Genomic DNA, 13601 nt, shown 5'->3' on the forward strand with positions numbered 1-13601 from the left:
AATCTAATGATCCTTCTATGATTTATTTGCAACTTAAATTACATATTGTCATTTAAAAACTGTAAATTAAATTTCAATTTAAATTATCCAAGCCTGGATATATATAATTGGAACCTAACCAGATGATTAGTGACCGAAGTTAATTCACTGAATTGATGACATGTTTTTCATCCAGAGAATGATCTCCATGTCAAAGCCAACAGAAAGCAATGTGCTGGTCGTAAATGCTCACTGCTGTAAGTTCATGTCACTTGTTTATTCATATTAAATGAATTCAGTCCTGTCGATGCTTGACAATAATCTCTTTGAAGCAGGTGATGGGAAGGTTTGGGTGAGGCTTGTTTGGGTTTTTCCTTTTGAATGCAAACTCTGGCAGGGTGTTGGAGTTTAGCCATTTTGGTTGAGAGAATTATCATCATCCTTTGGAAAAAAAGAAAAAGCTGCCATGTCTATGTCCCTCCTAATTGCTTGGATATTTGCTGGAATTCCAATGAATAATTTATGTTGTGACACATACCCTCAAAAGACTACTGACTACCCTTAAAAGTGACAAACCATTAAGGCCTTCCAAAAGCATGTCTCATGTCAACACTCAGAAAATTCTCCAGAATGTTTATAGATTTTCTTTCCAGAACTATTCTGCCTCCAGCCCCAGAGAAAGTGTTTGGGAAGAATAGTTTCAAAGATTTTCTGTGATTTAAGTGTCTCAAATCTAAAGATTTCTCTGGCTCAAACAACAAAAATATTTATATTTTTCAATTTTAACTCGGTAAATTTAGGATACTAAAGAGCGCTTGCTCATATAAATATATTCATACAGCATAATCTCCCAGTTCACTTATACCTGCCGTACTCTATGTCTGTGTAGAATTTACAACTTGGTTGATTTGTGTTGTCCCAGTATAACCTAAATGTGACTAATGATATTTTGTTTTGTGATTCTTTTTATTTAAGGTTTTTGTGGATATTAAAGAGTTTACTTTAGCTCTCCATGTAGTTGTATTATGAAATTTAGGCATCAGTTTTCCTTTCTTTGGGTGTCCTTAACCAAATAATTGCTTAATAAAAAAAGCCTACAGCTAATTTCCACTTACAAGGTTAAATCTTGGTGTCTGGGTTATTTAACCTCTACTTTTGTCCTAGATTCAGTATAATTTTGTCCTTTTAATTTCTGAAATATGTATTGTGCAGCTCTGAGGAGGTGTTTGTCGTAGTGAATTTTATTTCCCCAGGGACTCCAATGAGGTATACCATTCCTGTAAGTATTAAGACTCGGGGACCCTGTGATACACTGTGATTCCCATGTTCCCCCAGCTTTCTGTCGTTTACAGCCTGTCATCCCCAGAGACAATGGTGTTGCAGCTTCATGGTGTTATACTAATGTGTGACCCAGAGATTTCTGTTCATCTTGCACACAGCATCCACTCACTGAATACTGGTTGGACAAATGAAAGTTTCAAGACTAGCTTATGTGTCACTTGGACATTAGCTTCCAGATATATGGATTCCAGGTACCGATAAAATGTAAGACTAAAATTAGAAGACCAGTAAAGGTGGCCAATTTTTATTTGCCAATTAAAAGACTTTAAAATACCCTACCACCATTACCATTATTTCAATTTTAAAAGAACTTTAAAAAGAAAAAAAGTAACAAGGACATAATCTCAGAATAAAGGATCACCACAGTGTAAAAATTCAACATATTCAATATCCCACAAAATTCTATACATATGCTGTTAATATGAGTTAATTACAACTTGGAAGTAGTGTCTAAAAATGTGGTAATTAATAACAATAAAGTAATCCAAAGAAGAAAATCATGGGATTTGTTTTTATTGATCTGATAAGGATTTTGCCACTGTCTTCTAATCTCTTCCGTCTAACCTCTCCTTCAGTCTAGGGCCATTCAGTGCCCATCACGTTCTCTCAGGTTCCCTCCTATGGCAGACCCTGGACCTGATTCAAGGTAGAAGAAGAGAGGCCAGCAGGCCTGCCCAGGATTTGGCAGGTATTATGTGCTGGGCTCAGTCTACAAATGCCGATTGCTTCTTGCTTCCCTACTTATAACTCATCATCGGTTCCTGATTTCATAGCCACCTCTTCCAAGGGGCCATCGAATTAACTATAAATCAACACACATCTCTTGAAGAATAGTTTGACAATGTGTATCAAATGCACATACACTCTGCATACCTTTTGATGCAGTAATTTCACATTAAGACGTAATTATGGAGGACCACAAAGATCTATATGTAATAGTGTTCCTTGCCTCTTATTTGTGATAGTGAAAACCTGAAAAACCCAAATGTTGGAGGATAGGAAATCGGTACATTTCAGAAATGATAATAGTTTGCATGTATGCAGCACTGTGGTAAGGGCTTTCAATTCCATTTCTCATATGATTGTCCCAGCATACCTAAGAGGAGGGTCTGTTATTCTCTTCATTGGGTGGAGGGGTTTTGACATACGGTCAGGAAAGGGCAGAGCTGGAATTTGACCCCAGGCCAGTTAGGCATTTGGTGCTTTCATTCCTGCTCTTCTGGAGCACTGTGCAGGCATTAAACATGTTATTGTTTAATTGAGAACTTAATAAAATGTGGGAAAATGTTTACATAGTATTAGTAAGTGAAAAAGCATATTATCCCATCTTATATATATAAAAAAAAAATTCATGTTCAAAACTTGAAGATACTGCATTCTAAAGTCCTAACAGCATTTCTCTGATTCGCAGAAATATTTTCTTTCTATTTTTTTATGGTTTTCAATCTTTCTCCAAAGAATATGTATTATTCTTATAATAATAGCAAGTGGTAAACTGAGTTACTGCAGTTCAAAGACTGGCTATCTTTCTAACCCTGTCATCTCCCCAAGTCCCAAGGGACTTGCCCTCTGCTCTCTGCCTCTATCTTGCCTCTGTTTGCAAGTTTCTTCTCCTCCCTCCCAAGTAAAATACCAGAAGCTGGTAGATGCTCATTAAATGGTCATGATTATCACTAGTTACTTGGCAAAGCATGAGACAGCCCCATTTCGAGTCCTCCTCTCAGGGACTCTGCAGTCTAGAACCCTTCTCCTGACTTCTCTGTCTGCCCTGACCCCAGCCAGGCAGAGGTCCCTCAGCAGCTTCATGGGTCATTTACAGGAATTAGAGAGCCTGGTAAAACAGATGCAACTTTAGCTATGCTGGTGATTGCTCTGGCCAGGGTGTTGACAAGATGCTATCAGGTTTTCAAAATGCAGTAGACATACTTTGGAGTGATCCCTTGGACCCTCTCTCCCAGGGGACATTTGCACCTCTATTTATGGAAGGAAAAATAATTTCGGCTTCAGTCAACAGGAAGCAAAAGAGACAAGGCAAGTGCTTCTAGTTTCCTGAAAGGATAGCTCTAGTTATGGCCACATGTTCACTATCTAAGCCTGTTTAACTGCATCAGAATCTTTATTGAGCAGCTTTTTTCTTTCAAAATTTATCTTCCAGAAACAAAGCACATGACATGGTGTATGAAAGACTTTGGAACCAAAAAGTTACAGAATTTACTCCTGGCTTTACCACTAACCAGCCGTGTGACGGTGGGCAAACACTTATCATTAACCTCTCTGAGTCCTACTGTCTTGACACTGATAGCAGCCACTTTTCAGGAAATGTCCTTCTCTGCTTCACACTGGATGCTGAGCGACATGGAGAAACATCTCATAGCACAAGCACTGGGCGCCTCCAAACATTCAAGGTGAGCAAACTCTCCTGATCCATCAAAACTCCATGGTGGTGTGTGGGGAGTCAGCTCCATTATTCTCTACAGAATCAATTTCAGGGGACTTCCCTGGTGGTCCAGTGGCTAAGATTCCAGGCTCCCAGGGCAGGAGGCTCAGGTTCAATCCCTGGTCAGGGAACTAGATCCCACATGTTGTGATTAAGAGTTTATGTGCCACAGCTAAGACTTGGCACAACCAAATAAATAAATATATATTTTTTTAAGCTGGTGTTAAGGTTCTTAAAAAGAAAAAGAATCTACTTCAAACCTTCTCGGTGATCTGCAGACCCTGCCAGCCCCTCAGCAGACACCCTTGCATGTTGCTTCAAAAAGGAAATGAGAAGCCATTACTCAAGAACTCCCTTAGCTCATTGCCACTACTTGGAAGAGATCATGTGGAGCTGTCCTCTTTGCCCCTCTTCTGTGTCACAGTGGGAGCAGTGCCCTCCTAAACAGAGCCCTTTTCTCCTCTGCCCTCTTCTCTCCTAAAGCTTCATCCTTCTCCTCTCTGCTAGCATCTACCATCAGCACTTAAGCCAGATCTGGACTCTTTGCCATAAAGCCTTCGCTTAACTGCTGCTATGAACTGAATTGTGTTCCTCCCAAATTTGTATGTTGAATCTCTAATGTGCCTAATACAATGGTTGGAGATGAAGTCCTGATGATGGTTGTAAGTGCCCATACAAGAAGAGACACCAGAGAGCTTGTTCTCTCTCTTTCGCTCTCCCCACCAGTGAGGATACAGAAAGAAGGTAGCCATCGACAAGGCAGAAAGGAGGAGCTCTCACCAGAAACCAACCACACTGGCACCCTGGTCTTGGACTTCCAGCTTCCAGAACTGTGAGAAGCAGTTTCTGTGATTTGAGCCCCTCAGTCTATGGTATTTTGTTACCCAGTGCAAGCAGACTACAACAACCCCACTGTGTCCTTCACCCTAGCTCTCTCGTCCCCTTTACAGCCAAAGCTGCTGAAATATGCATCCTCCACTTTCTCTTATTCCACACATTTTATTAACCCACAGACATCCCAGGGTGATAATAGTACTGAAGAAAGAAAGTTTAAGGTAGGTCATACAGGCCAACACTGTGCCAAGACTGACTGGGTCTGTCCAATGGGGAAAACAAATGTGGAGCAAATAACTGCCTGATAATTGCTTAACCCTAATTGAGTTGTGTGCTCTGGTGGGGAAGTGCTGGGGTAGGTGTTGCTGTGTGAGCCCCCTTCATTCACCCAGCCTGGTGTGGGGCATGAGACCAAGGAGGGTATCCTGGGGTAATGAGGTTTACACCATATGAAGGGTAAGTGGGAGCTGATCAGATTGCTAGATAGATGCCTAGTATAAAAATAGTATGTTGATATGGCAGAAACCAACACGATATTGTAAAGCAGTTATCCTTGAATTAAAAACAATTTAAAAAATAGTACAGAAGAGATCCGAGTTGGGAAGGAATGTGCCACATCTGGGAAGGTAAAAGACAGTCACAGGGCTGGAACATAGCAGGCAAGGGAAAGAGCAGCATAAAGTGGGCACTGCCCAAGAGACAGGGCCTCAGCGGCCATGCCAGGGAACTGACTGTTATCCTAAAAGCAGTTTAGAGCCAGTTAAGGATTTGGAGTGATGGGTCATGTTTGCACTTAAAGAAGATCACTCTGTCTGTTGGTGGAGTGAGGGTGAAGCAGGAGGAAGTGAAGATCAAGAAACTTCTCTCAAAGGGAGAAGTCTTTGAGACAATGTGCAGTATTTTTTCCACACATGTTGAGATCAAAGCGTTGGTCCATGAAACCAGTTCAGTGGCCTCTTTCAAGAAGCTTCCTCTTTCTGATAGTCTGCAAGTCCATCTTGCTTTAGCATCGATGAATCTCTGGTTTCCTGGGCCATTCGTATTCTGTCCCGACCGAGGCAGCCACCCTGGGAATCAGCACAGCAGATGGTGGTGCGCAGATTGGAATGGGGAAATGGAAACATTTTCACTTTGTTTTCAAGGCCGCCGTCAGCCAGCAAGTGAATGTCAAGCCCTAGAGCCTTAGCTGGCTTGAAATTCCCCATCAATTAGGAGCCCAAAAGAAGATGCTAGAATATCTTGTTTATTCACAGAGAATATTTTCTTTTCCTTCCTTCCTTTCTTATCTCTTTCTTTAATATTTTTCTCTTTCTCTCTTTCCCTTCCTTCCTTCCCCCCTCCCTTCTGTCTTTCTTTACTTGTCTGCTTTGGGTCTTAGCTGTGGCATGCGAGTTCTTTGTTGCAGTTCACTGGCTTAGTTGCTCCACAGTATGTGACATCTTAGTTCCATGATCAGGGATCAAACCTGCATCTTCTGATTGGAAGGCAGATTTTAAACCACTGGACCACCAGGGAAGTCCCAAGATGGTCATTCTTAAGATCTGTATAGTATTTTATTAATTGCATTGACTGTAATTTACTTAACCTTCTCTAACAGCCTTTATTTTCCTTCCTTCTCTATTTTTCCAGCCTGAAACATTCTTTCATTCATTAACAGATACTCACATGACTTGAACATCTCAGTTGCTTCAGCCGTCTGCCAAATATCAGCAAAGCTTCCCCGGCAGCCTCTGTAAGGCAGCACCTCTCCCTGTCCCTCTGTATTGTTTTCCTTCAAAGCACAGACCTAAAGGAACAGAGGCTCCCAGCCATATGACTGTTAATGGATGAAAAGGCATTTCAGACTGGAAAAATACAAATGAAAATGACTTCCCACCTCCAGCAGGATAATGTCTGAGGTCCTTGACAGTGTATTCTCCCATTGCCTGAAGACCCCTGAATCAATTCTTGTGCTCATTCTCTCCACTCCAGCCTCCTGTTTAGCATCTTCAAAATGAAATGCTGGTTATTCCTCTGTGAAATCTCTCTCTTTCCTTATTCCCTTGCTAGGCTCTGCCTCCCAGGGACTTTAATACCAAGGACAGTGGATAAGCACCACTCATCCATTCAATGTTTACTGAATGTCAGCTTATTCTTCAAGACACATCTCAGGTATTACTCCCCAATCTCCAACACTAATACCACCTCTCCAACAGCAGTGAGGAGCACTTTTCAAGGTCACTAGAGCACAAGTATCCTTGATCACTCCTCTCTGTATTTATCACACAGAGGTAATTGTCTATTCATATGTCTGGTTCCACCAATAGAATGTAAATCCACATGATCAGGAGTTTTCCTTCCTAATGTTTCCTCTCTACATAAAACAGTGCTTGGCACAAGCAAACTGCTCCATGTGCATTTGTGGAACCATTGAGGGGGTATATACTAAAGAAACCATAAATTTTTGTTGTTGTTGTTCAAATACTTAATTCTCTTTTTTATTTTATTTTATTTTTTGACTTTACAATATTGTATTGGTTTTGCCATATATCAAAATGAATCTGCCACAGGTATACATGTGTTTCCCATCCTGAACCCTCCTCCCTCCTCCCTCCCCATACCATCCCTCTGGGTCATCCCAGTGCACCAGCCCCAAGCATCCAGTATCATGCATTGAACCTGGACTGGCGACTCGTTTCATATATGATATTATACATGTTTCAATGCCATTCTCCCAAATAATCCCACCCTCTCCCTCTCCCACAAAGTGCAAAAGACTATTCTATACATCAGTGTCTCTTTTGCTGTCTCGTATACAGGGTTATTGTTACCATCTTTCTAAATTCCATATATATGCGTTAGTATACTGTATTGGTGTTTTTCTTTCTGGCTTACTTCACTCTGTATAATAGGCTCCAGTTTCATCCACCTCATTAGAACTGATTCAAATGTATTCTTTTTAATGTCTGAGTAATACTCCATTGTGTATATGTACCACAGCTTTCTTATCCCTTCATCTGCTGATGGACATCTAGGTTGCTTCCATGTCCTGGCTATTATAAACAGTGCTGCGATGAACATTGGGGTACACGTGTCTCTTTCAATTCTGGAGAGACCATAATTTTTAAATCATGCAGTAACGCTAGAAATCTTTTTGTTGTGGTCTGTGCAACACAATCTAACACAAGACTGACTGACTTGCGATGGCTTGTCTTGACTATTATACTCCAAATCTCATAGAGAAACGAGTCTCTAAGTTTCATCTCCTAGTTAAAAAAGCTGAGCATTCCTGCCTATGCCGTCCTTTTCACAGGGCTTTCACACTCCCCCTCTCATCTGTCCCACAATGACCCTGCCAACTAGCATTCCTCCTGAGAGTGAGTGTGAAGCCCTGCACAGTTCTACAAGGCAACGTGACTTGCTGAGGGTGGTGCAGGTTGGTTACACAGGAATCAGAAATTGAATTTGAGATTAACACCTGATTGCTATGAAAGATGCTCATCATCTAGGCATCATTTTTATTGACTTTGAAGGCTAAGCAGGATACTCAGGAAAAAAAAGATCTAGGTTCTACCCCTCAGGGGTAAAATCCAAGATGAAAAGAGCCAGAGGCCAGGAGAGAGTTGATGTCACTCTGACATTCCATCCTCTTCTCTTGATTCCCTATAACCCCTCTTCTGCCCACCAGAAAGGAATTGTTGTTGTTTAATTGTTGTCATGCCTGACTCTTTGTGACCCCAAGGACAGTAGCACACCAAGCTTCCCTGTCCTTCACTGGAGTTGGTGATGCTATCCAACCGTCTCATCCTGTCACCCTAGAAATAGAAAGATGCTTCAACTGTGCAGTGATGTTTCAATTCAAATGCACTCAAATTCATCAATGTTCATGAATACTTGCCATAGTGGATAATTTTATGAACAAAAAGAATTCCTATGTAAGCAATATTCATACATTCATATATAAGCTTATTCAACAAATATTTACTAAATGCCCACTGTGTTCCAGGAAATGTGCTAAGTGTTAGGGATACAGTGTTTAAAATACAAAGTTTATGTCCTTGTGGGGTACTGTGCTCAGCCACTCAGTCATGTCCAACTCTTTGAGACCCCATGAACTGTAGCCTGCCAGGCTCCTCTGTCCATGAAATTTTCCAGGCAAGAATAGTGGAATGGGTTGCCACTTCCTTCTCCAAGTTCTTGTGGTACTTCCATTTTACTGAAGAAGAATCAGGATAAACAGTTACCTGCCTTAAGGAATTTGCCCAAATAACAACCAGTGATGGAAGTTTGTACATCCTAGAGCAGGATTCAAGTTTCAGCAGTCTGACTCTAGATCCCTGCTATTCTACCATCCTATTCTACCTAAAACTCCAAATTTCTGAAATAAAATAGACTTAGTGTGCGGTCAGGCCATTCAAGTTGGCTTACCAGAGGGGAAGGGTTTGGAGGAGGGACAGTTAGGGCGTTTAGCATCAGACCTGTACACGCTGCTATATTTGAAACTTCCCTGGTGGTCCAGTGGTTAAGCACCTGCCTTGCAATGCAAGGGTCACCAGTTCAGTCCTTGATCTGTGAAGATCCAACATGTCAAGGAGTAATTAAGCCCTTGTGTCACAACTACTGAGCCCAGACTCTGAAGTCCATGAGCCACAACTACTGAGGCCACATGCCCTAGAGCCCATGCTCCAAACAGGATGTAATAGAGTGCCTTGTAGCGCAGATCTCAGCATGCAGCTAGTTGCTATGGGCCATTAACCCCTCCAGGACTGAGGACTGAACTGAACTGATTAACCCCTCCCAGCCCCCACCCACCACCCTGTTACCAGGCAACCATCACTAGGGGACCGGTCCTTCTCAGCCATTGGTCAGCGGTAGTGAGCGTCTCCCTCAAGCAATCAACTATCAATGAGGGACTATTTGTGGTCCTCCTCAGTCATTCATTGGTCGGTGCCACAGTGGGCCCCGCCCACAAGCAAGCATCAGTGAGACCCTTAGGGAGGCCATTCACCCAACAATCAGTGGATCATTTGCCCTCAGGTGGAGAGTGAGGTAAGAGGCTGATCTTAGCTTTCTCCCTTAGGCCTCCAGCTCACCCTGCCTTGGGCCAGGGAACAGGCTGGGGTAGGGGGGATATATGTCCTGCATGGCTCTGGAGCCCTCACCAAGACCACTTAGTAGTTGTGGCACAAAGACCTTTCTCTGTTTCAAACTCAGGCATTTTGGTATTATTTGGCCTCACTGTGCATTGGTCACATGGACTTGCCTTTAGATACTAGCAGGACTTCCCTGGTGGCCCAGTGGCTAAGACTCTACACTCCCAATGCAGGGGGCCCAGCGTTTGACCCCCTGTCAGGGAACTATGATCCCACATGCTGCAACTAAAGATCCCGCCTGCCCCAACCAAGACCCAGCACAGCCAAATAGATAAATACTAATATTTAAAAAAATTTTTAAAAGGATAACCAACACGGACCTGTTGTATAGCAAAGGGGACTTTGATCAATATTATGTAACAATGTAAGTGGGAAAAGAATTTGAAAAAGAACAGATACATATGTATGTAACCTGAGTCACTTTGCTGTAGACCTGAAACATTGTTTAAAAAAAAGATGGCTGTTCCCTTGTTTTCTGTATATCCTCTGCTCAACAAGGCCCTGCTTCACTCAGTGACTATCCAATCCTCTTAATTACAGGACTTCATCAGTAACTGCCTGCCTGCTCGCCCCCGGGCCCAGCTGCTGGTTTCCCTGGTAACTGAGGAGACAGCGTGACATAACTTGCCCCTATAAATGGTAGCCTCCTCCTCTCCTGAGTAGCCAAGGCTGTTGCCGTGTCCTGCCTGCCATCTGCCACACATGGTGGAGCTGTCATTCCAGGACCTTTTGCTTCAGACGTCTAAGATCCCTCGTCCACTAAACCACTGATGTCTCTGTCGCTGTACCTGGGGTCTTACTCAGGTCTCAAGGCTGAGCAACTACAAGGCTTGCAGGCCTGCGGGGTGCAGCCCAATAATTGATGAGCGGTTAAGAAGCCGAGGAAACTCCTGTGAGTATAGAACTGTTGGGAAATAAGGTCAGGGAACAGGAAGTTATGGGGGTGATCCTGAGGTGATGGTCGTCTCAATGAGGGCTGTCTTTCTCTTCCATTATGTTGATATTTTGTTAACCTCAGGTCTCTCCATCTTAAAAGGAACAGCCCCACATTCATGGCTCACCTAAATGCATGGGGGTGGCTGTTGAACACAGGAAAAATGCAAGGACCTGGATTAGATACAGAATATCAGCATACCCCTGAACCATCAACCCTAAACAGCTACAAAAGTGGGCTTTAGAGATGTTAACTCAGGGACAGATTTGTGAATTGCATATGGCCAGTTACCTGGAAGGGTTTGGTTGGAACCTGTGGCAACAGCAAATAAAACTGCCATCTGTGGCCTTGTGGGGAATAGGATTAGAAAGGCATTTATAGATCTCACCTGTCTGCTACCTGTTCCACCTAAGACCAATAAGGTAATTAATCTAGGCCTGACTGGAGGAAGGCACAACCATATTAACCCTGTGGGCCTCGCCAGGATTCAGCATGGGCTCTGGGGACTGAGGCTGAAGAGATGGTATGTTACTGCCCCCTAGGACAGAAACCTCAGGGGTAGCACTATCTCAAGATGCTGTTACTGATTCTATGTTGGTCAATGGTCATGATCTTCCCTGTACAGTGCCTCTTAACAAATTTAGTCTGAGCAAAGGCAATCTGTTTGCAGACTGGGCACAGTGGTGGCGTCGCTGTGAAATGAGTCTGCTTGCTGGGTCTATAGCAAGATACCATTGTCGTTGTCCTCTGGACTTTCATGAAAACTGGAACCTGTAACTGGCTGGCTTGCATGTTTGCCCACTTCCTGGACTCTTAATACTCTGTAGCTGCTATTGTCTGTGTTGCATTTATGATGTCTGTTTGCAGTGCCCCCGGTACATACCTGAGCCCAGGGATATCACAGAAGAGGGATGGACCAAGATTGTAAGGGTCATGCGAAATGTGCAGGGGTGAATTTTATGGTCAGGCCATTCAGGACAGCTATTTTTCTTTTATCTTCCTTTGTGTCCATCCCCTGCTCAACAAGGCCCTGTTTCATTCATGTGACTATCCAATCCTCCTAATTATAAGGTTTCATCAGTAACTGCCTACATGCTTGCCTCCTGCCCCAGGCCCTGGTTTCCCTGGTAACTGAGGGGCCCACCTGACATCAATTCCCTTTATCAGATCAGCCGCTCAGCCGTGTCCAACTCTTTGTGACCCCATGGACTACAGCAGGCCAGGCCTCCCTGTCCAACTCCTGGAGCTTACTCAAACTCACATCCATTGAGTTGGTGAAGCTATCCAACCATCTCATCCTCTGTTGTCCCCTTCTCCTTCCACCTTCAATCTTTCCCAGCATCAGGGTCTTTTCCAATGAGTCAGTTTTTTGCATCAGGTGGCCAAAGTATTGGCATTGGCAGGTTGGTATAATGCCCCGACAGGTTTCTGCCATAAGCCGTATGAGATCACCATGGAACCACAGAGCAGGGCTCCTTACTTGCTTCACGCAGAGCATGCCATTCATTCACACAAGCACACCGTAGAGTTAGTAGGGCACAGCAGAAAACGTGTTCACTAAGAGAACAAAGAACTAAAGCTCCAAGCATCCTTACCTTGTCCTGAAGAATCCCGGACGAGTGCCCAAGATGAAAGGTTGTTGTTGAATCATGCGAAGACACCGGGATTCTTGGCCCCCAGAGGAGAAGAATTCAATCTGGGGCCAGAGAGGAGGCTTGATCGCTCAGAGCTTTTGTGTAATAAAGTTTTATTAAAGTATAAAGGAGATAGAGAAAGCTTCTGACATAGGCATCAGAAGGGGGCAGAAAGAGTACCCGCTTGCTAGTGTTAACAATGAAGTTATATAATCCAAAGAATGTCTGGAGGTTGTAAAGACCTCATCAGACCTACTCCCATAATTTACATTTTAAGATAACACTGTCCTCAGGCAGGATACATCCTTGTAAAGACCAGGTCTACTCCCATAATTTACATTTTAAGATAACAGAAGGTTTAATCCAGAGACTGTCCTTAGGCAGGATACATTATTGTTATATAATCCTAAGGAATGTGGAGAAAGAAAAAAAGTTTGTCCTTTCTTCCTCCTTGAGAATTCCAGACCCCTCTCTCCTTGGGGACCCCTAGACTCCTTATCAACCTGCCTAGGAACTGACTCTTTCAGTTTCAGCCTCAGAATCAGTCCTTCCAATGAATATTCAGGATTGATTTCTATTAGGATGGACTGGTTGGGTCTCCTTGCTGTCCAAGGGACTCTTAAGAGTTTTCTCCAACACCACAGTTCAAAAGCATCAATTCTTCAGTGCTCAGCTTTCTTTACAGTCCAACTCTCACATCCATACATGACTACTGGAAAAACTATAGCTTTGACTAGATGGACCTTTGTTGACAAAGTAATATCTCTGCTTTTTAATATGCTATCTAGGTTGGTCATAACTTTTCTTCCAAGGAGCAAGCGTCTTTTCATTTCATGGCTGCAGTCACCATCTGCAGTGATTTTGGAGCCCAAAGAAATAAAGTCTGTCACTATTTATATTGTTTCCCCATCTATTTGCCTTGAAGTGATGGGACCAGATGCCATGATCTTAGTTTTCTGAATGCTGAGCTTTAAGCCAACTTTTTTTACTCTCCTCTTTCAGTTTCGTCGTGAGGCTCTTTAGTCCTTCACTTTCTGCCACAAGGGTGGTGTCATCTGCATATCTGAGGTTATTGATATTTCTCCCTGCAATCTGGATTCCAGCTTGTGTTTCATCCAGCCCAGCATTTTGCATGATGTACTCTGCATATCTTTCTGGTGTAGTAGAAGGATGTGCATTCATCTTCTCCTGTGAGAACTACAAAATTACAGCTCACTGCTGAACAACCATTGACAGGAGGATGTTGGATCCCACCAAAAAAAGATACCCCATGTCCAAGGGCAAAGGAGAAGCCCCAAAAAGATGGTAGG

At 43.1% G+C, this 13601-nt stretch overlaps 1 long non-coding RNA gene across 1 annotated transcript in view; it reads left to right on the plus strand.

The window, feature by feature from the left end:
• Positions 1-10323: 10323 nt before the first annotated feature.
• Positions 10324-13601, plus strand: part of LOC138988481 (uncharacterized) — an 81969-nt gene continuing 78691 nt past the window's right edge. Inside the window, exon 1 of the long non-coding RNA XR_011464700.1 lies at positions 10324-10615. This is a non-coding gene — a long non-coding RNA (uncharacterized lncRNA). The remainder of the gene's footprint in view (positions 10616-13601) is intronic.

This window comes from Bos mutus, chromosome 1, assembly GCF_027580195.1.
Source record: "Bos mutus isolate GX-2022 chromosome 1, NWIPB_WYAK_1.1, whole genome shotgun sequence".
NCBI classification, from domain to species: Eukaryota; Metazoa; Chordata; class Mammalia; order Artiodactyla; family Bovidae; genus Bos; species Bos mutus.